Genomic DNA, 21912 nt, shown 5'->3' on the forward strand with positions numbered 1-21912 from the left:
TGTATCATCTCATTGGACATACAAAAGCAAAATCTAATACTACCTTCCACCTCTTAGTAAGATTATCCTTGGTTAAGATGACTCTTTTTTTTAAAGTGCAATAAGAAGATTTTAATCTTTAGCGGGAATCTTAGCTTTCAAATTAAAGACTTCCTTGGTACCACGTTTCACAATATGAGTTTATTATACATTGAGTTAAGTGTAAAAGTTTCATTTTTACTAGCATTCCAAATGAACGCATCCTTTTGTCTCACTAGGTTAATATCAATCACTTTATTGACAATATCTTCCACTATAGCTCTTCTAAAAGAAACATTTAAAGGCACACCCTACCGCAACACCTTAGCCATCGCCATATCTAAGGATCAGTATCCTAGCTAACAATCTTTCTAAACAATTAAAGTTCGATAGTTATGGGAAAGTGATTTCATCCCTTAAGGGGATATCCACTTTGTTTCATGCATGGCACCTAAATAGTCATCCAAAAATTTTAAAAAAATTAGCACGATAGATTAATATGAAATATATCACTCCACAAACATGCAAGTTAAAATTTAACTTATACAAGTTGTAGCAAAAATAACAAATATAGCTGCAAATGTATAATAACAATTTTCAGTTTAATTTATTCTTTTTGTTGCAACTTGTATAAGTTGAATTTAATCTTGCATGTTTGTAAAGTGGTATATTTTATATTTATCCATATTGTCATTTTTTTCAAATTTTATGATAACTATTCAGATGACATGTAAACAACCAGAGAACATCTCATGATGAAAATCATATCTGATAGTTACAGTAGTACACAGTTTGCTCATACCCATTTGGTTTTAATCTTGCTGGTGTGCCTGAAACCACAGGTGAGTGCAACACTGCCGTCCATTCTCCTGAGCACGAAAGCTCTCAAGCAGCAGGTAGCACCCAAACTTGTCCCACGGACCCGGCGGCGCCTCACGCCTCTCCACCCTCTCGACACTCTCCTCGTCACCATTACCGGCGACCCACCCTCCTCTCTCCAGCTCCCACTTCATCTTCTCCCACACCACCGTGTCCAGCCCAACTCCACCTGCCGCGCCAGAGTTCGCCGCCGGCGCCGCCGGTCGGAACCACATCACCCCGTCGACCATCTGAGGCCGCTTCCTCGCACCGCGTAGGTGCCGCCCAGCAGCGCCGTCGACCGGCGCACCGTCACGTTCACCTTGACCTCATCATCCGGCTGCTTGCCGCTGATGCTGCCCCAGTGAGTGTTGTCGCAGCTGTATATCTCCTCCCACCTCTGCTCCAGCGTCATCTCGTAGAACATGCACCGCTTGACCTGATCCTTGAGCCGCTGCTCGCCGCCGTCGTTGATGAACATGAACGGCAGTACCACCTGCCGACGACGACGGGCGGCGAGCCACCTACGCCGACGTCGAAGCTGTCGAGGTCAGGCATCCGGCGGCGGAGCGGCCAGTCCGTCCCGTGCGCCGCGTCGGCGAGGTCGTAGCTCGTGGACGCCGAGGTGTGGACCTTCCACGCCTCCCTCCTCAGGTAGCCCGCCGAGGTGTGGCGGGATGCCGTCCGGCGCGACCGCCACCGCCGTGAAACCCCTCCCGCGCGGCGGCAGCCGCAGCACCTCCACCTGCTGGTAGACGTCGCCGCGGTCGAACGGCCGCGGCGGCACGTCGTTCACCAAGGACCAGAGGCCGCAGCACGTCACCATGTCCTCCTCCCTCGAGCACGCCGACACCTTCCCGGCGTGCCTCCCCCGTGGCCCGGACGGCGTAGTAGCGGCCGGGCGACAGCGGCTGGCCGACGGCGGGCACGAGCACGACGTCGTCGCGGTGCGTGCAGGTGATACGGTTCCTGCCGGCGCCGATGCTGGCGGTGTACGCCCACAAGCCTGATTCTACATCTTCTTATTAGGGGATGAGGACTTGGGCTCTCGCTACATCAACCTCTATTAATTTAGGGTTAATTAGATACATGCCATTAAAATTTTGCCGGTTTTGAAATATGCCATTACTATTTACGTATTTGGAATGATGCCATTGCTATTTGTTTATAATCTCAGTGGTGCCACTAAGATACGTATTTTGCATGTATTGGACGAAAATGCCCTCATCTTCTACCTCTCTCCCTCTTCTCTCCCCGCTGCTTCTACTCTGGCGCCGTCACCGCCGCTGTTGCTGTCGCTGTCGCGCTGTTGCTGCTCGACGTCGCTGCCGCTCGCCGCCGCCGCCGCCGCTTGCTCCGCCGCTGCTGCTCGCTGTTGCTGCCGCTCCGCCACCGCCGCTGCCGCCGCTCGCGCCGCTCGCTGCTGCCGTCGGTCGCTTCGCCGCCGCCGCTTGCACCGCTCGCTCCACCGCCGCCTCTCGCGCCGCTCGCCGCTGAAGCCGCTTGCTCCGCTCGTTGCTGCCGCCGCTCCGCCGCCGCGCCGCTCGCTCCACCGCTGCCACCGCTTGCTCCGCTCGCTGCTGCCGCCGCTTCGCCGCTGCCAGTTCTCTGAGCTGTGGAAGAAAGGAGGGGGAGAAAAAGAAAGAAAGAAGGGTAATTTGGTCCAAATTTTTTCATAAATGGTTGGTAGTGGCATATCTTGAATATGTGTAAAATTGCAATGGTATGGTTCCAAGTACGCGAATACTGATGGTATATTTCAAATCCGGCAAATTTTTAATGGCATGTACTAATTAACCCATTAATTTATGGGCCTTGGACCAAGACACGCATGAGAATGATTTGATGGGCTAAGATCGGTTGGTTTGTTCGGTTCATGAATGATAGAAACTGAAGAGAACGCCGAACACCGAGGATAGAAAAAACAGGAACGAATTTGCTATATATCTCTCGTGTGATTTTTTTCTTCGTATTTGACGTTTTTTCAACCGTCGGATCTGCACCGCGATTAGGCGCGACGAATCAGACACGCACAAAGCGGTCCAGCGCCACACGTCTCACGGGCGACATGGTGGAGGAAACGATCGATAAGCTGATAGTAACACAGTAGACAGTAGCCGGAGTATCTCAGCTTCCAGTCGACAGAAAATGGATCATGCATGGCGCCGCATGGGGCCCATGTTCACCGTGCGATATTTTGATTTGCGCGCCCATGTTTTCTCGCTGATGCCGCTTCTCTCTATTTCTTTTTTTTCTTTTTCTAGTTACCAAAATTTACAGTATATTTGTACTAAAATTACAGCGCACTTACATACCATAACTACTATTTTTACAAATGTAATTTTAATTATAAAGCACTATAATTTTAGTTATAAATGCAATATTTAACACTTCAGATACCTGGACGGTTTCTCAAGCAGTGCATTTGTACTAAAACGACAAATATTCTAGTTACCAAATTTTATATTACATTTGTACTAAAATTACAGTGCACTTATATGTCATATCTACTATTTTTACAACTGTAATTTTAGTTATAAATTACTGTAATTTTAGCATATTGCAACCCATATTGTATCTGTTTTATTAGTCTGTATTGGCCCGATCTTATTTAGACCTGTTTTTGGTCTGTGTACTATTTTTTCTACCGTTGGATACAAATCTGAGGGGATAAAAAATCTGGGTGATTTTTTTTCAAAAATCACACGAGAGATGCCTAGACAGTCCCAAACAGGAACCGAAGAAAAAACCAAAAGCCAAAAAAACCGTGACTTCGGTTCGGCTCGGTGTTTGGTGCCCTTGCCCACCCCTAAGTAGCAGTACGGTGTAGTACTTCTTTGCATAAATTTTATTCACATATATACCTTTTATATAGCTGGTACCCACAAGTAATTATTACAAGCTAAAACTTAACATGTAAATATGTCATATTTTATTCTAGAGTATTTTAAATCCTATGCAAGTATGACTAATCATCTACAATATAATATTATAGAGCTCAACATATAAGCATGTCGACATCTTCCTCACATCATTTCCACAATGTCTCAACATTTATCATTTCCATGTTTATCATACATTCATCTATGTATACCACAGTAAAGCACAGGATATTACCTAATTTGTTTGATGCGACTGCCTATCGCATAGAGCAAGGGCTAATGTTTCTACGCAGGGCTAGTGATGTGCATTAGGGAGTTTACGTGAGGACTACGGGTAAAAGGAAAGAGATATATGGTCCTTATGCTACAGAAAATACACTATTTCATACGAGGTTTGAGAACTTTTGTAAGACTATGACTTCAAAGATAGGAGAACATTCTTAGTAAGTCATAGAAAATTGTAAATTAATGTATACAACAATAATACAGTACGATACTAGGGTAGTCGAACAACGGTTGTTCGACATGACCGTGTTGCACTACCACTGTTCTATAGATCATGTGACGTGGTATTTTTATAGCTAACCATACCGTCATAGTAGTTTGATATATGGCTTGTCAAACAAGCAAACTTTGATATATAGGGTGCTAAACTTTTGATTTCATTCGGATGACGTCTATTTTGTAATTTTTGTAATTATAACACCATTATTTTCAAAATAAACATGAATACTTCCAATACTACACGACAATACTGTGCATCAACAATTCAGCTCGTATATACGATGTAGTAGTAGCAATCCACTCCTTATTTCCATTTTTAAATAGTTGTCACCATTTTTTATCATATAATTTAATTTATCTGTCAGATTTGGTTGTTAATTATTGTGAAGTAAATGGCAGAGAATATCGTTGTTAACTATGAAGGAAATAGTCGCATAGAGTGTGTCGTTAACTACGAAGAAATAGGGACTGCATCATTAGTATTAACGACCCATCATTTTCATTCGTACTAACATTGTAGCAGCTAGGCACACTTTCGAGAGTTCCTACGACCACTTCATAGTATATAAGTATATTATCCTACCATTGCTACTCTCTCCGTTTCAGTTTGTAAGATGTTAAAGTTAAACTGCTTCAAGTTTAATCAAATTTATAGAAAAAATAGTAATATTTTTAATCCAAGATAAATTTATTATAAAAATATATTTAATTATTAATTTAATAAAACTAATATGATAATGTAAATATTAATATATTTGTTTATAAACTTAGTTAAATTTAAAGCAGTTTAATTTTGACCAAAGTCAAAACATTTTATAATCTGAAACGGGGCGAGTATTAATTATATATACACCAGTCAAGGAGGTGTTTCATATATACAGCTTTCAAGTTTCATCCACAGTTACGGCCGGCAACCTGAATGATAAACTGAAGCAAATTAGGTGGAAGCAGAATAATACAAAACAATTATTAAGGGAAACCACCTTGAAATTTATTAGGGGTTGTTTAGATCCCATGGTAAAATTTTACATCATGTCATATCGAATGTTTGGACACATGCATGAAGTATTAAATATAAACGAAAAAATAACGAATTACACAGATTGCGTGTAAATTGCGAGACGAATCTTTTAAGCCTAATTGCGCCATGATTTGACAATGTGGTGCTAAAGTAACCATTTGTTAACGCAAAATCTAAATCGAGAGACATCTCGTTTTAGTGCTAACGAGCGATGCCATCAGATGTTGTCCTAATATGTGTTAATCTATATTACTTGTCTATCAAGTATAAAATATATTCCTACTGCCTATGCTTCAAATAAAATTTTCTCTTAACTTACTCATTTGATTTACAATATGATTAGACCGTTGTGGTAGAAACAATTAAATCTTTATAATGTTGTGACAATTTACTTTCTTTTTGTTTTAAGTTACTTCTATAATATAATATATGTAAATTACTTTTAGACTTTATTAAATTTACTTTTATGATTAAGAAGTAATTAAATAAAATCTAAAAGTAATTTAGATATATTACAAAAGTAGTTCATATTTTTTCATAAAAAATGTAATCACGTATTATTATAAAGCATGCAATCGCCGGGAATCAAGCTCAGCACCTCCTGGTCACAGAGCTCACATATTCATCACGAGAGCAAGCTAAGGTGTTTGAATTGAAATAAACTTGCATGTTACTTAAACCCCACCTACAATGTAATTACATGTAAATTACACTACACTTAGTTGACATATTTTTTTTTAGAAAAACTGTCGCCATATTTGTAGGTAGACCCTAAATTTTTTAGTTATACTTTAGTGCAAATTAAAAATTTTTTGGGGTTATTCACACTTCTAGATTTGCAACCAGGTCAACCAGGACCATTCATGTTGTTGCCACTTTTATAAATCTGTGTTGATACGAAAACACGAGGCCTGAGAGATCTGCTTAACTCTAGTGCAGGTCCAAAACTTGCCTTTGGGTATGCGAGCGTGCCAGTTGATTTGATCTTGCAATCAACAAGAAACAAAGACAAAGAAACCACGGTTAAATCCATAAATGATAGCCGTTCGGCTAGGTGCCGATGACATATCATTTATCTTTGAGCCGATATCATATATGCATCGATCGGCAGGCATTAATAAATAAAACAGAACTAAATCTACTCGATCGGCTGTAGATATTAACGATATATAATTCTTATATCGATATATACTTAAATCAAGTGATTGGGATAGATCGGTCGTCATGCCGAGACAGTATAAATCACTTAGATCGAAATATATATTAATAACGAGATTATATATATTCATAACATAGCCGATCAGATAGATCTAGCATGTATCAGCTAATACTCCGATACCACTCTATACTAAAATATCAAAGCAAATAGAATATATCAAACAAAAGCCTAATATACTTAAATGCAACAAGATCTTAACATAAAGGGCAGATTCAACATATCAACGAAGCATATAAGGTAAATATAGTTAAATCAGGTAAGATCGGCTGAAACCCCGATACTACCCTAATCGGCAACCAAGAAGCAGGCTAGAGATTGAGATTCTAATCACGACTCATAAGATCAAACTCAACTCAAAGAAGGACAATATCTAGACAATCAAGCCGTTGGAAGTTTCATAGAGTGGTGGATATCTTATATAATCTAAGTCAACGTCATTATTTAACCTAATCGGCTGCCCTCTATTGGCGGATGTTAGCCGATTGTAGGTTAGATAGTGATATTGTCAGAGATTATGTAAGATATATGATAACTCGATGAATTACATGGACAAGAATAGAGTGTCATAAAGATGGAAGCACTAATCCCGAGAACGCAAGCCGCTATAACAAGTTTTACCTCTTGTTGAAGATCGAAACCGATGCAGCTCAACCCGAAAGCAAGAACTCGTCGAAACAAAACGAAAGTAAAAAGGGTGGCGATGCGCCGAGATTGTATTGAACGTGTGTTAGTTTGATTACATGGGGCTCAGGTTCTATTTATACCCGAGAATTACAAGATATGTCCATATCGGACACGACTCTTATCTAACAAACTCTAAGATACCGTAAGTCTTTGCGGCAGACTTTTGCCCATATATATCTCTAAGGAAATTATATGAAATATCCTAATTAATAGATACAATTGCCTTCTCAGGACTCTATCCATGCGTGGCAATCATCTTGAAGCACGTCAACCTAACCCGACAATGTATGCCATGCTATATTGTCGGATTCGGCTCGATCGGCTAACCCTGTCCAACTCGGACTCTGCCGATCCTGGTCGCAGCCGATCTTACTCTGTTCCCCGAGCGATTTCCATCTCAAATTCCACTTTTATTCCATCTCCATCTCTGATACTTAGATTACCAAATTTGGTTGTTAACAATCTGTTATCATATCCTCCGTCCCATAAAAATTAAAAATAAACCTAATATCACATCTTCTGTAAGATTTGTTTTTTAATGAGACTGAGCAGCACTTCAGTAGGAAGATCTACCGTTAGTTGGACAAGAATACTTCTGTACGGTACCGGCACATTCAATAACTAAGATTTGCTCCGATAAAAAAAAAAGAGTAAAGTACACGGCCGGTCCTTAAAGTTGGAGCGATGTGTCACTTAGGTCCATAATCTAGGAAAATTGTCATTCGGGTTTGTGATCTTGTTTAAGTGAATCATTTAGGTCCAAAGCGCCTTAGACCAGGTTGACTGGCTTACATGGCCGTCCACGGTGGCAGCATATTTGCATTTTAGCCCCCCCCCCCCCCCCGGGCATCTTGGCTCCCCCATATCCGATCTAACCATTCTCCCCTAAATCCTCCTCAGCTCCCCCTGTGTGATTTCTAGGGTTAGCGATTGCAGCGGCGATTGGGTGGCGGTGTAGATGTGACGGCGGCCGCGAGGACGACAACGACGATGAGGAGGGAGGCGCGTACGGCGGCAACGGCAAGGGAGAACAAGCGTTCGTCATCCTCATGGTGTCGTCAGCGGCCGCGTCGGCCTCCACCTCCGCGACGGTCTCTGGCTCGGTCCACGTGGGGCTGGCAGCTAAGAACTTGAAGCTGATGCACGAGGGCGCACAGGACCTCAACCTGGCGTTCCCGCATCACCGCGGCCGCGCCCTGCAGTCGCCGGAGTTCATGGCATTCCCGAGCTTGGAGAGTAGCAGCATGTGCAACCCCCGGACTGGCGGCGGCGAACGGCGTCGGTGGTAGGGGCAACGTGGGCGTGTGTTCTCGGCGATGGAGTTGCTGAGGAGCATCGGCTGCTACGTTCCTCTGCCTCAGATGGGGCCGCTAGGGATGCCGGCAGAGTATGCAGCCGTGGGGTTCCATCTCGGCGAGTTCCGCATGCCGCCACCGCCACAGCAGGAGCAACAACAAGCTCAGACCATGCTCGGTTTCTCCCAGGACACGCACGGCGCGGGTGCAGGCGGCAGCTCCGGGGTGTTCGGCGCGTGCAGCTGGTGGCTCATGCATGCACGCGTGGTGATCAGCAACTGGCAACATGTGGAGATAGAGAAATGAGATAGAGACAAGGGGGAGCCAAGATGGGAAGGGGCTAAAATGCAAATATGCTACCACCGTGGATGGCCACGTAAGTCAGTCAACCCAGTCAAAGGTGCTTTGGACCTAAATGATTCACTTAAACAAGATCGCGGACCTGAATAACGATTTTCCTAGATCATGGACCTAAGTGACACCTCGCTCCAAGTTTTTAAACTTTAAAAACTGCCTGTGTACTTTACTCAAAAAAAAATATCTCGAGGTACCAGCAAAGTTCAAAATTTCAGATCGAAATTCGGTTCTATCGGACACCCCCATCCCCCCACCCCCAATACGATATTATTTCGGCCGGAATTTTTATTTTTTTTCATTTTTTCGTGAATTTGGTAATATTTTGTTCAAATTTTATTAAAAAATTATATAATTTCGAACCGAAATTTCGGCCACCCCGATACAAATCACTAAACCGAAAGATTAAACCCTGGGTAGAACCAACGATCGGAAACAATTTGATAACGTGAGGTATTGGTAGAACCAACGATCGGAAACAATTTGATAACGTGAGGTATTGGTAACTCGAGATATTAAATATCTAGGAAATTACACTGCAAATCAGCAAATGATCAGGAATTTCCTGACATCAACCGTTGTCTCGTCCACTTGGCCAGCTCAGACACTGCACGAGAGGAATGTCAACACCACCCTACACGTCACCTCCATTTGCCGTACACAAGGTCTACAAATTTGAGATGCACATCAACATCGCAGCTAGCTAGTGCGACACACAAGAATATAGTGGTACGCCAGAGAGGCAACGATCGATAATGTACGTGACGAGGCCGATGTCGCGGTACCAGGACAACCCGCAGGCCGCGGCGGAGCCGCCGCCGGACGGCCCGGGCTCCGGGATCCTCGTGGTGGAGGACGAGGCGGCCGTCGAGCGGGCGACCGCAGAGCCGGAAGCTCAAGGTGGAGTACGCCACCGCGAGGATGGACGGCGGCGGCCGCGCCGGCACGACCCATAGGACCCACACCCACACGTACCTCGACGACGTCGTGTTCGTGCCCGTCGTCGGCCAGCCGCTGTCGTCCGGCCGCTACTACGCCGTCCGGGCCACGGGCAGGCACGCCGGGAAGGTGTCGGCGTGCTCGAGGGAGGAGGATGTGACGAGTTGCTGCTTCTGGCCCTTGGTGAACGACGTGCCGCCGCGGCCGTTCGACCGCGGCGACGTCTACCAGCAGGTGGAGGTGCTGCGGCTGCCGCCGCGCGGGAGGGGTTTCACGGCGGTGGCGGTCGCGCCGGACGGCATCCAGCCACACCTCGGCGGGCTACCTGAGGAGGGAGGCGTGGAAGGTCCACACCTCGGCGTCCACGAGCTACAACCTCACTGACACGGCGCACGGGACGGACTGGCCGCTCCGCCGCCGCATGCCTGACCTCGACAGCTTCGACGTCGGCGTAGGAGGCTCGCCGCCCGTCGTCGTCGGCAGGTGGTACTGTCCGTTCATGTTCATCAAGGACGGCGGCGAGCAGCGGCTCAAGGACCAGGTCAAGCGGTGGATGTTCTACAAGATGACGTTAGAGCAGAGCTGGAAGGAGATCTACAGCTGCGACAACATCCACCGGGGCAGCATCAGCAGCAGCGTGAACAATGAGGTCAAGGTGAGCGTGACGGTGCGCCGGTCGACGGCGCTGCTGGGCGGCGCCGGCGCGGTGCAAGGAGGCGCACCTCAGGTGTTCGACGGGGTGATGTGGTTCCTGCCGGCGGCGAGCCCGGCTGCGGCGGCAGGAGGAGGAGGAGGGCTGGGGCTGGACATGGTGGTGTGGGTGAAGATGGAGTGGGAGCTGGAGAAGGGAGGGTGGGTTGCCGGCAATGGCGACGACGTGGAGAGGATCAAGAGGGTGGAGAGGCGTGACGGGCTGGACGGCCAATGGGACAAGTTTGGGTGTTACCTACTGGTTGAGAGGTTCGTGCTCACGAGGATGGATGGCAGCGTTGCGTTGACGTACGAATTCAGGCACACTGACAAGATTACAACCAAGTGGGAGTGAGCAAAATGTTGCGTGCACAGCAGTAGTAGACTTTGGAATAATGAATGTTCTTTGGATCTGTACATTGTGAATGCTGAATTCTAGTTTGTTCGCGTAAAAAAAAACATTCTAGTTTGTAAATCATCCCTCAAATGAATCTGTACATATATGAGTTTCCCAAAATTATGCTATCACAGTTGAATACTAGGTTGGATGGGAAAGTGAATTCATCCCTCGAGGGGATATCCCTTATTTTGTGCGTGTCACCTAAATAGTCATAAAAAAATATTAAAAAAAATTGGCTACATAAATTATTATGAAGTATATCACTCCACAAACATGCAAGTTTAAATTCAACTTCTACAAGTTGTAACAAAAATAACAAATATAGTTGCGAATGTGCGATAACTATTTTCAGTTAAATGTGTTATTTTTGTTGCAACTTATAGAAGTTGAATTTGGTCTTGCATTTTTGTGGAGTGATATATTTCATATTAATCTATGTTGTCAATTGTTTTCAAATTTTTTTGATAATTATTTAGATGACATGTAAACAATGAGGGGATGTCCCCTCGAGGAATTTTCACCACCATCCGCCGCGGTCCTTTCGCCTCCGACACCTTGCCGTAGGCTTCACCTCGGCCGGCGGGGCATCAAGTTCAGCAAGGACGGCTGTGCGCTGGCAGAGGTCAAGGAGGAGGTGCATGCCAGCGGAGGCGGAAGAGGAGCCGCCTACGCCGCTCGAGCTCCTACACCTCCACCACTTGAGACCCTTCGTCCGGCCGCTATGCAGAGCAGTCTCATTGCCGCCTGTGCCGGAGGTCAAGCTATACTGCCGCTACAGCTACCTCCGCACGAGCTCCGTCATTGGCCAGGGTTAAGTGCTAGTTCTTGGAGGTGGAGGGAGACACTTCCAAGATGGGGCGGGCCTAGTCTATTACAAGGCCCAATGCCCATATTCGGTTTCAGCAACAACACTATCTTGTTTTGGCGATTCCCGTTGACTCGGAATGAATTTTGATATGAGACCGGATGCGTTTGAAAAGTAGCGAGATAAGCTTTCCATCAAGTCCAAGGTCATCCAAATCGGAGTTGGCATGAAGGCTCTAGATCCATTTGAAGTCAGTGATGTCTCCGGATATCCGTTTGAAGTCAATGCTGTCTCCGGAGGCCGAACTGGATTTCAAAACTCATTGGACTTTAATATCTTGTAGATACTACACTTATCCGATGTATTCTTTGACAATGTTTTATATTTCTCATGCTTGATTGTATGCATATACTTGATGGTCACATCAGGAGGGAGGGAGTAGCGGCGTCGGCGCGCAGAGGAAGCGGTGGCATCGGCGCGCGGGAGGAGGGAGCGGTGGCGTCGGCGGCTGCCGTGCTCAAAGCGGAGAGATTGAGCGGTGGCGGCAGCTGCCGGGCTCGGAGCAGAGGGAGGGAGCGCCGGCATGGCTGCTGCCACAAGGAGGGAGGGAGGGAGGGAGGAGGAGGGGCAGCAGCGCCGGCTGTTGCCGCGCGGAGGGGCGCCGCCGCCGGCTGCCATCATGCGTTGTGTGGAGCGAGAGACGGAGGAGAATTTCTGGTTGGATTTGTTGCTGGATTTGGATACGAATTTGTTGTTGGATTTGGATATGAAATTTGCTGTTGGACAATATGCTGTCAAAGTTTTGTAAAATTCTGTTAAATTGAAGACAAATCGGTCTCAGATCTGTAAAAGCCATATCAAATCATTACAAATATTTAAAAAAGTCCCAATGAAAAAAAAACTTTGATATAACATGGCTAAATGAGCAGGGGCAAAACGGACAATTTCCCTCTTAGTTAACACCGTTATCTAGCCTGGGAGCGTATCCTATGCACACAGGCCCTCACATGTACACACCGTGTACACCAACTAAAAATTATCACAAAAAATTCTAGGAAAATTCATACATATACTTTCAATAGTATTACATCTACGTGCAAAGTCGCATCTTCAAATTCATTCTACATAGAGAATAACAAAAAAGATAAAATTCTGACAAAATTGCAACCTTAAAACTGTCAGATTTTTTGTTTTTTTGGTTACGGCTAAAATATAATGAAACTGTCAGATTTTTTGTTTTTTTTGTTACGGCTAAAATATAATGAATTTGACGTTAAGATTTTAACCCTAGGTGTAATACAATTGAAAGTATGTGTATGATTTTTTCTAGATGTTTTGGTGATATTTTTTAGTTGGTGTGCACGTGTGTACACGTGAGGGCCTGTGTGTATAGGATATGTTGCCATCTAGCCTTCACAAAATAGGATCATCTATGATCTTCACTTTTAAAAAGTAGGGTCAAATGAGCAAACCTAAAAAACTTAGGGTCAAATTGGTAGTTTGATATCAAAATAGGGTCAAATGTGCAATTGCTCTATATTAAAATAGGGGAAAACACTGCCCCAGCCCAAAGTGCAAACTGAAAACTGTAGCACGAATCTTGGCACAAGATCAAACGGATAAAAAATCGCAAGTTTTGGACGTCAAAAACTGTCGACAGCACAATAGCAAATCCGATTTCGTATTGAGTGTGCCAGTACCGTACATAAGTATTCATGTCCAACTAATGGTAGATCTTCATGCTAAAGTGTTGCTCGTCTCATAAAAAAACAAATCTTGCAGAAGATGTGATATTAGATTTATTTTTTACTTTTTATGGGACAGAGAATGTGTTGATAGATTTATAAAAGTGGCAACCGCATGATTAGTCCTGGTTGACCTGGTTGCAAATCTAGAAGTGTGAATAACCCCAAAAAATTATTAATTTGCATTAAGGTATAACTAAAAATTTTAGGGTCTACCTATAAACATGGCGACAATTTTTCTAAGAAAGATATGTCAAATGTGAATGTAGTGTAGTTTACATGTAATTACATTGTAAATTAATTACATTGTAAATGGGGTGTGAGTAACATGTAAGTTTTAGTTTCAATTCAATCACAGTAGCTTGCTCTTGTGGTGAATACGTGAGCTCTGTGACCTAGGTGCTGAGCTCGATTCCCTGCGTTTGCATGCTTAATTTGATTTTACTTCTCCCGTATCCTTACCACGAATCTCAGCACGATTTGATGGACCAAAAATCTATAGATTTTTCAAGGAAAAACTGTCGCCATATTTGTAGTGTTTCCGAAAATTTATCATATAGTAAAATTTAGCTACTAATACTTCCGTCACAAAAATAGTGTATTTATGACTATGCACATGGACAACTTGTCAAAAGAACTGTGCATATGGTATTGTTTTTCACTACCAATTAGAACAAACGTATCTTTATAATTTGTGCATAATTCTCCACCAGGCATAATTTTTGTTATGAAAATAACGGAGACATGAATTTTTACATAGAAAACCCGGAAAAAACCACGGGCACCAACCAGCAATGATCACTATAGAGAAATTGGATACAAACGCAGGGGATATATTGGGTTGTCGCACCCTCCCTGTGCGACTTACAAGGGATATATATAGGAGATATCAAGGAGTCCTAGTGGGTAAAGACTTAGAGTCATACTAGGAAACTAATCCTAATAGTCAAGTTCTATTAGGAAACTAATCCAAATATATTGTGGGCCCAAAATTCGGATCACATATTTAACAATCTCCACCTTGAGATGAATTTCCCTTGTAGCATAAATGATGACGCTTTCTCTCGTGGCCCAATCTTCTGGTGAGGGGATAACTCTCGTTTTGATCGAGTGCGACGTTTGTGACGTGGCTACCAACCAGAACAAGTCCAGGACGCCGTGTAATCGCTACACCACAAACAATGTCGTACCAACCGTGACGCGCGGTTGATGATCCCTGCAATGCAAACGAGAGAACACTGCAAGAACAAGATAAGATGCAATCTAAATATTGCGAATAGGTGATTAAGCACAAAGGAATAGTTACGATTGAAGTGGTAGATCTAATCAACCCGGTAAATCAACACACCAACTATTGGGGGCTCTGAATCTATAGTCGCCGACTAATCGAGCGAAGACTAGAGACAAGGTTAATGGCATATGGCAAAATTCAACTAAACAAAACCCAATTGTTTTTAAGAATGTACAAAGCTATTTATAGAGAAAAATAAATCTAGGGTTAAGTGCTAATTCGTGGAGGTGGAGGGAGACACTTTCGAGATGGGTCTAGTCTATTATAAGGCCCAAGGCCCAAGTTCGGTTTCAGCAATAACACTGTTTTGTTTTGACGATTCCCGTTGACTCGAGATGAATTTGGACATGAGACCGGATGCGTTTGAAAGGTAACAAGATAAGCTTTCCACGAAGTCTAAGATCACTCAAATCGGAGTTGGCATAAAGGTGCTAAGTCTGTTTGAAGTCAGTGCTGTCTCCGGAGGCCGAACTGGATTCCAAAACTCATTGGACTTTAATATCTTGTAGATCCTCCGTTCACTCGATGTATTCTTTGGCCATGTTTTATATTTCTCGTGCTTGGATGTATGCATATACTTTATGGTCACATCAATAAAAATCTTCAATCTCTAAATAAACTCGTGATGATAAAATCCATGTGCGCCAAATAGTCACTTGGACTATAATCCATAACACCCTTGATTCAGAAAAGTTAGACCATACTTCAAACTCGTCATTGGAAACAAATCCTAAATCTACTGGTATAACATTGTGGAACCCAGTAGAGACGTGAAACTGATGCACAAATTTTTAATCGCCATGGGAATAAAATCCTGAGTCTGCCATTGTAGAAACGCGAAACATTGTGCACAAAATGAAGTATTTAGATCCCTTGATAAAACCTCCTGGTATGACGTGTATGATGGTAGCAAACTTCGCCGGAAATTTTTCGCAGTCAATTTGAACACAGAGAAACAATACAGAACCAAAAGAGTCAGTCAGCCAGTTTGCTTAGCTAGAACACAAAGAATCGAGAACACAAGCAACCATGATGGAGTAATGGATGGAGCTTATAGGAGCCGTGCGTGCAGCATTTCAGCGTGACTAACACGGAACTTGCTGTGATCCTAGCTTTTCAAATGTGACCGAAGAACTTGCATAATTTTGGAAAAGCTTATATATGTACTGCTTCCATTGGGGACGATTACCAATAATATAGCGTTTACACAATTTACCGTGCCTATTGGCGAAGTTTACTGTAACCGAAGCTTCTCCTAATATTAAAAGCGCCATCAAAAAGTCCCCCTTTTTTAATCTAGATACTGAGAAACTCTACTTACATAATAAAAAAATAACTACAAGCTAGAAGCTAGGTTATTACCTTCTTCAGATTCTCAGAAGCTAACTACCAACCAGCTTTTTCTCGAAATTTTAAGCTTCCCAAATAGGGCCACAGATCCAAACACTAGCTAGCATAGACCCCCTTATCGGTAATGGCTCAAAGGATTATTTGTAACAGCTTAGTCGGCCATTACAACCTTTTGGTTACTGATGTTGGTATTCATCTATAAGAACTTCGGAGCCGTTACAGATGTTTCACATTTGTAACGAAAATGTCGAGCCACTAAAGATTAGAAAAATCCAAAAAAAAACAAAAACGCAGGCGGACGCAATGGCCATTGGCATTGTTGTTGCCTTACCGTGTCGTCATTGTCCACCATGGGGCCTCTTGGCCACTGGCGTCACCGTGCAGATGAAAAATGTAGAAGCAGCAGAGCGTGAGGGAGGAGACCAACGGCGAGGAAGGGAAGAAGCCTCGGCAGGGATAGAGCGGTGATGGTGCGCACGGGATAGAGATAGAGGGAGCGATGCTGTTGTTGACGGTCGTTAGCGATCTTTCGCCCATCAATATTACCTTAATAAAGAAGAACTAATTATGCTTGCAATGCATATTTGTGTCAAAATAAGAAATATTCCACTAGCATTAGGATTACTAACCTCTTGTAGAGAATAAACACAAATAGAGGAGAATTGACAACAAAATAAAAGATCGATAAATCGGATGCTGTCGAGAATCGGTTTTAGAGGAAGATGGGCTAAGAACTCAGAAGTAGCATATTTAAATTGGGCCAAAATTCACAAGTCTGGGAAGAGAAGAACACGAGGAGACTACCAGCCGAAATGTGGGCTGGTTGAGCCGGCCCATGGTTCGGCCGAACCAGTGGGTTTGGCTGAACCCTCCACATCACCATGGGATGCCGGGTTTATTCTGAACAGTGAAGATTAGCCCCCCCCCCCCCCCCCCAATGACGGTTGGAGGGTATTTCCGACCATTTCAACCGTCACAACCGTCATTGGGAGGCTATATAAAGCCTTCTCATCCTCCATTTCAAGACACCTCAAGCAAGAAGAATCAAGCTCTCTCATTAGTTTAGTAGTGTTCTCAAGCTAGTGGAGTAGAAATAAAAAAGGAATCTCAGTCCAGGAAGTCTTCAGAAGGCTTCGGGTATGGCTCTAGTAGCTCCGCTCTCTTTTCTAAGACTTGTACTTTTATTAAAATATTTTTTTTATACTACTCTGGTATTGTATTACTTTTCGAGTATATGAATATCAACTTTTCTATATATCCGAGTTATAATGATTATGATGCTAGTTTATCTGGGAAATGCAATGGTGTGGGTATAATGATCGTATATACGATGACTCTATGTCACGACGATGACATTAGAGTAGTATTTGGTAATTTAAGCGTGGTGTTTAGATTACTGGATATTATTATTTGGGGTTATATGCTGCGGAAGTGATGTGGGCCGCTGATGGTGACAGCTCAGTATGGGTATTTCTCCGCGCGTGTATATAGTACTAAGTTACTTTCCTGGAGAGGGTACTCCTCCATATTTAGCCCCGGTTGAATGATCATGACGGATTGTCGTAAGGAACTCGCCAATCAGGGGTGACTTCTCGAAGCACCAGGAGGGCATTGGAAAGATGGTATTAGCTAAGTAATCATATAGTTAGGATGTATGTATACTAGAAGTATAGGTATAGGTTCTTTATATTTTCTTTCGACTGAGCTTAGATAATTATATATGAGAGTATTAATACTTCTGCTTAGTGTCACTCTTTTTTGCGAACGCGCAAAAGGATTACACGTTAATATATTAGCAGGAAAAGAGTTTTTGTTACACAAAGCAATCAGCCAGACTAGCTTATGCCTAAAAGGGGGGGACTTGAAGCTAGGAACTACTACGACGGTTAAAAACGCAACTCCAAACAGTGGGAGGGGGCAGAGCCACGCTACACTCCCAAGAAATCCCCAAAAAAAGTAACACCGGCTAAAGACCACAGCTGGCCCTCCGAGCGGATGGACTCCAGAACCACTGCAACCGAAGTGAGCGCAAAGTCGAAAACCCTGGAGTTTCGTTCCTTCTACAGCTGCCAGGAGACTAGGAGTACCAAGGAGTCGAAGCCGCTACGGAGGTGCTCAGGTAAACATACCCTGGAGGATGACCACCAATCCTAGAGCCAGCTGCCACGAGGGGGAGAGAGGGCAGCCCAGCCAGGAGGGGACAACACACGGAGCCAGACCTGCCGAGCGAATACGCAATCGATGAGGATATGGTTCGCTGTCTCAAGCTCCTGAGCACAAAAGGGGCAAGCAGAGTGTCTATCGATACCATGCTTTTGGAGAAGATCGGCAGTCCAGCAGCGCTGCTGAAATGCAAACCAAAGGAAGAACTTGCATTTAGCAAGGCCCTTCGCGTGCCAGAGTAAGTCGGCACAGGCAAAAGAGTGCTGGCCAAGGAAGAACACCTGATATGCCGATCGCGCTGAGTAGCACTGGTCACCCGTCCAACGCCAGACGAGGTGATCCTCAACACCCGGCGAGAGCTGGGTAGGAAGCACCGCGTCCCAGACTAACAGGAACTGAGAGATGACCGGGACAGTGAGGGCGCCACGTATGTCACCAACCCAGGAGTTGTTCGCTAACCCAGCAGCAACTGTGTGCGATCCCCGGAAGCGTGGAGGCACGGCGTGGAGGAGGTCAGGAGCTATAGAAGCTATTGAGCGACCATCGATCCACCGATTGGATCGATTACATTAACCCCTATTTAGACTTTGATTATTACAAGTAATATATAAATTATTAGTATGGTTCTCTTTATTATAATCTTCCTATTGGATTAAACAAATACAATACTCTTGGAATACTCTCGGGTGAAATGCTACATGGTATATCCATATGCTTGCGGATAAACTCTGTAGTATACCAGAAGTATTTCTGCGTCATTACTGAGAATTATATTTCTAGTAATGTCATTAAGAAATACGAACAGCTGCCAAGGCCGGATCTGCTGCTGCCTGCAGCTGTGGAGGTCGCTGGCGGATACTCCGTACTCGATGATTGGATTGCGCCATCGAGGCCGCTCGATCCGCAAGCCACAGCTACCGAGGTCGGATCCACCGCTCCCCGCAACCGCCGATATCCACTGATGAGGCCACTAGATGCGCTGCTCCCCGTAGCCACCCAGGTAGCTCGATCCATCTGCTTGGGCAAAGGAGGAGAGCAAGCAGCAGTGACGGAGGGAGCTTGCACAGGGCAAAATTGGATCCACCGTCTCCCCCGGTCGCCATTGTCGTCGTCCGCCATCCCCCGCCGAGTGTACCACCATCATTGCTGAGCCACTACCACCGCCATCTTAAGGCCCCGTGATCGCCAGATCTGGCTCTCCTCGTCAATGGGGGAGGAGGAGAGGTTGTCAGGAGCAGGCGCCATGACGACACAAATAAGGTCCGTCGGTGGTAGAGGAGAGGATGAAGGAGTGGTGGTGGTACGAAGGAGGGCCACCCATGGGGAAGGAGGAGAGACCAATGAGCAGCACGTAGACAGCAGTGGCTCTGGCAAGGAGAGCCCAAGAGGAGGCAGTAGCAGTGTAGAGTTCTTTTTTTTCATTTTGTTGAACTCACTTGGTGAAAATATGAGTATAGATAAGATCTGATGACTATGCTATCTGTAACGGCTCTAAATTACAAGCCATTACATTACAGGCAGTTATCAATGATGGCTCTTTAACTCCATTTAATAGATATCTCTAACGATTGATTTAAACAACTGTTACAGATATTGTCATATGTACTCTTTAAGCTATCATAGATGACACGATATAAATATCTCCAGATTTTTAAAAGTTAACAGAAATAATTAAAATTCGATAGTTACAGTAGTACTACTCCATATCGTTTGCTCACCCATTTGGTTATAGTCTTGCTGGTGTGCCTGAAACCACAGGTGAGTGCAACGCTGCCGTCCATCCTCCTGAGCACGAAGCTCTCAAGCAGCAGGTAGCACCCAAACTTGTCCCAGTACCGACCCAGCGCCTCACGCCTCTCCACCCTCTCGATACTCTCCAAGTCGCCATTCCCGGCGACCCACCCTCCTCTCTCCAGCTCCCACTTCATCTTCTCCCACACCACCATGTCCAGCCCAACTCCACCTGCCGCGCCAGAGTTCGTCGGCGGCGGCGCCGCCGGTCAGAACCACATCACCCCGTCGACCACCTGAGGCCCACCTTCTTGCACTACTGCACCGGTGCCGCCCAGCAGCGCCGTCGACCGGCGCACCGTCACGTTCACCTTGACCTCGTCATCCGGCTGCTTGCCGCTGATGCTGCCCCAGTGAGTGTTGTCGCAGCTGTATATCTCCTCCCACCTCTGCTCCAGCGTCATCTCGTAGAACATGCACCGCTTGACCTGGTCCTTGAGCCGCCGCTCGCCGTCTCTGATGAACATGAACGGGCAGTACCACTTGCCGACGACGGCGGCCGGCGAGCCTCCCGCGCCGATGGCGAAGCCGTCGAGGTCAGGCATCCGGCGACGGAGCGGCCAGTCTATCCCGTGCGCGTCGTCACTGAGGCCGTCGTAGCTCGTACGCATGGCCTTGCTCACCTCCCAGCCCTTCCTCCTCAGCAAGCTCGGCGGGATGCCATCCGGCGCGACCGCCACCGCCTTGAATCCCCTCAGGCAGTGTGGCGCTTGCGTCACGGCCACCACCTCCACCTGCTGGTAGATGTCGCCGTGGTGGAATGGCCTCGGTGGCGCATCGTCCACAAAGGAGAAGAAGAGGATCCTTGTCTTGTCCTCCTCCCGTGAGCACGCCAACACCATCCCAGCGTGGTGGCCGATGGCCTTGACGACGTAGTAGCGGCCGGCCGACAACGGCTCGCCGACGACGGGGACGAAGAGGACAATGTCGTCTTCACCCACATCAAGCCTTCATCAACAATCCGCAGCAAACGGTGGCCCGCTCGACGGCCGCCTCGTCCTCCACGACGAGGAACCCGGATCCTGGGCCCTCCGGCGGTCGCTCCGCCGCGGCGTCTGGGTTGTCCAGGTACCGTGACAACGGCCTTGTCACGTACATTTTCTTCGATCCTCTCCTGTATCGCTGTGCTTGCCAACTAGGAGTAATTGACATGGCTATGATGTGCATCTCTATTTGTATACTTAATTTGCTTCAGTTTAATTATCATTCAGGTCGCCGGTCATGCAGCGCTGAAAGCTGTATAAAGCACCTTGACCGATGTCAACAGCACCATATATTAAAAAAGAGAGGTAATACAGCTCAACAGGTTAAGGCAGCCTCTAAAAAATATGAGAAAGCATGCAAGTTCAAACTCGATGGACGTCCACCCGAATTTACAAGATAGGTTGGCCGTGAATATACGTATACTATTTAAAGTTTAATTTGTTATTTTGTTACAATTTGTAGAAGTCGAATTTAAACTTACATGTTTGTGAAGTGATATATTACATATTAACCTCTCATGTTAATTTTTTTGAAAATTTTTCATAACTATTTAGATGACTTGTAAAAAATGGGTGAACGTCCACCTGAGTGGTTAAAACAGTTTCCCTAGCATAATATACTACTCCCTCCATCCCAATATGTTTGACGCCGTTGACTTTTTTAAACATGTTTGACCATTCGTCTTATTCAAAAAATTTAAGTAATTATTAATTATTTTCCTATCATTTGATTCATTGTTAAATATACTTTTATGTATACATATAGTTTTACATATTTCACAAAAGTTTTTGAATAAGACGAACGGTCAAACATGTTTAAAAAAGTTAATGGCGTCAAACATTTAGAGAAGGAGAGAGTATGTGAAATGGTAGTAGGAACTCTCCAAAGTGCCTAGCTGCTACAATGTTAGTACGAATAA

At 45.0% G+C, this 21912-nt stretch overlaps 3 non-coding genes and 4 pseudogenes across 3 annotated transcripts; 3 read left to right on the forward strand and 4 right to left on the reverse strand.

Annotated features, from left to right (window-relative positions):
• Window positions 1-814: 814 nt before the first annotated feature.
• On the reverse strand, window positions 815-2031 carry LOC127783085 (uncharacterized; annotated as a pseudogene).
• On the reverse strand, window positions 1093-1220 carry LOC127783436 (small nucleolar RNA Z206). Its single transcript, XR_008019337.1, has one exon. It is a non-coding gene; the product is annotated as a small nucleolar RNA Z206 (small nucleolar RNA).
• A 6145-nt stretch (window positions 2032-8176) lies between the features above and the next one.
• On the forward strand, window positions 8177-8787 carry LOC127783087 (dof zinc finger protein 2-like; annotated as a pseudogene).
• Window positions 8788-9590: 803 nt separating this feature from the next.
• On the forward strand, window positions 9591-10819 carry LOC127781080 (uncharacterized; annotated as a pseudogene).
• Window positions 10407-10536, forward strand: LOC127783437 (small nucleolar RNA Z206). Its single transcript, XR_008019338.1, has one exon. It is a non-coding gene; the product is annotated as a small nucleolar RNA Z206 (small nucleolar RNA).
• Window positions 10820-19446: 8627 nt separating the features above from the next.
• LOC127783088 (uncharacterized) lies at window positions 19447-21116 on the reverse strand (annotated as a pseudogene).
• On the reverse strand, window positions 20211-20342 carry LOC127783434 (small nucleolar RNA Z206). The gene has a single exon (XR_008019336.1). It is a non-coding gene; the product is annotated as a small nucleolar RNA Z206 (small nucleolar RNA).
• Window positions 21117-21912: the final 796 nt, after the last annotated feature.

Source organism: Oryza glaberrima, chromosome 8 (genome assembly GCF_000147395.1).
Source record: "Oryza glaberrima chromosome 8, OglaRS2, whole genome shotgun sequence".
NCBI classification, from domain to species: domain Eukaryota; kingdom Viridiplantae; phylum Streptophyta; class Magnoliopsida; order Poales; family Poaceae; genus Oryza; species Oryza glaberrima.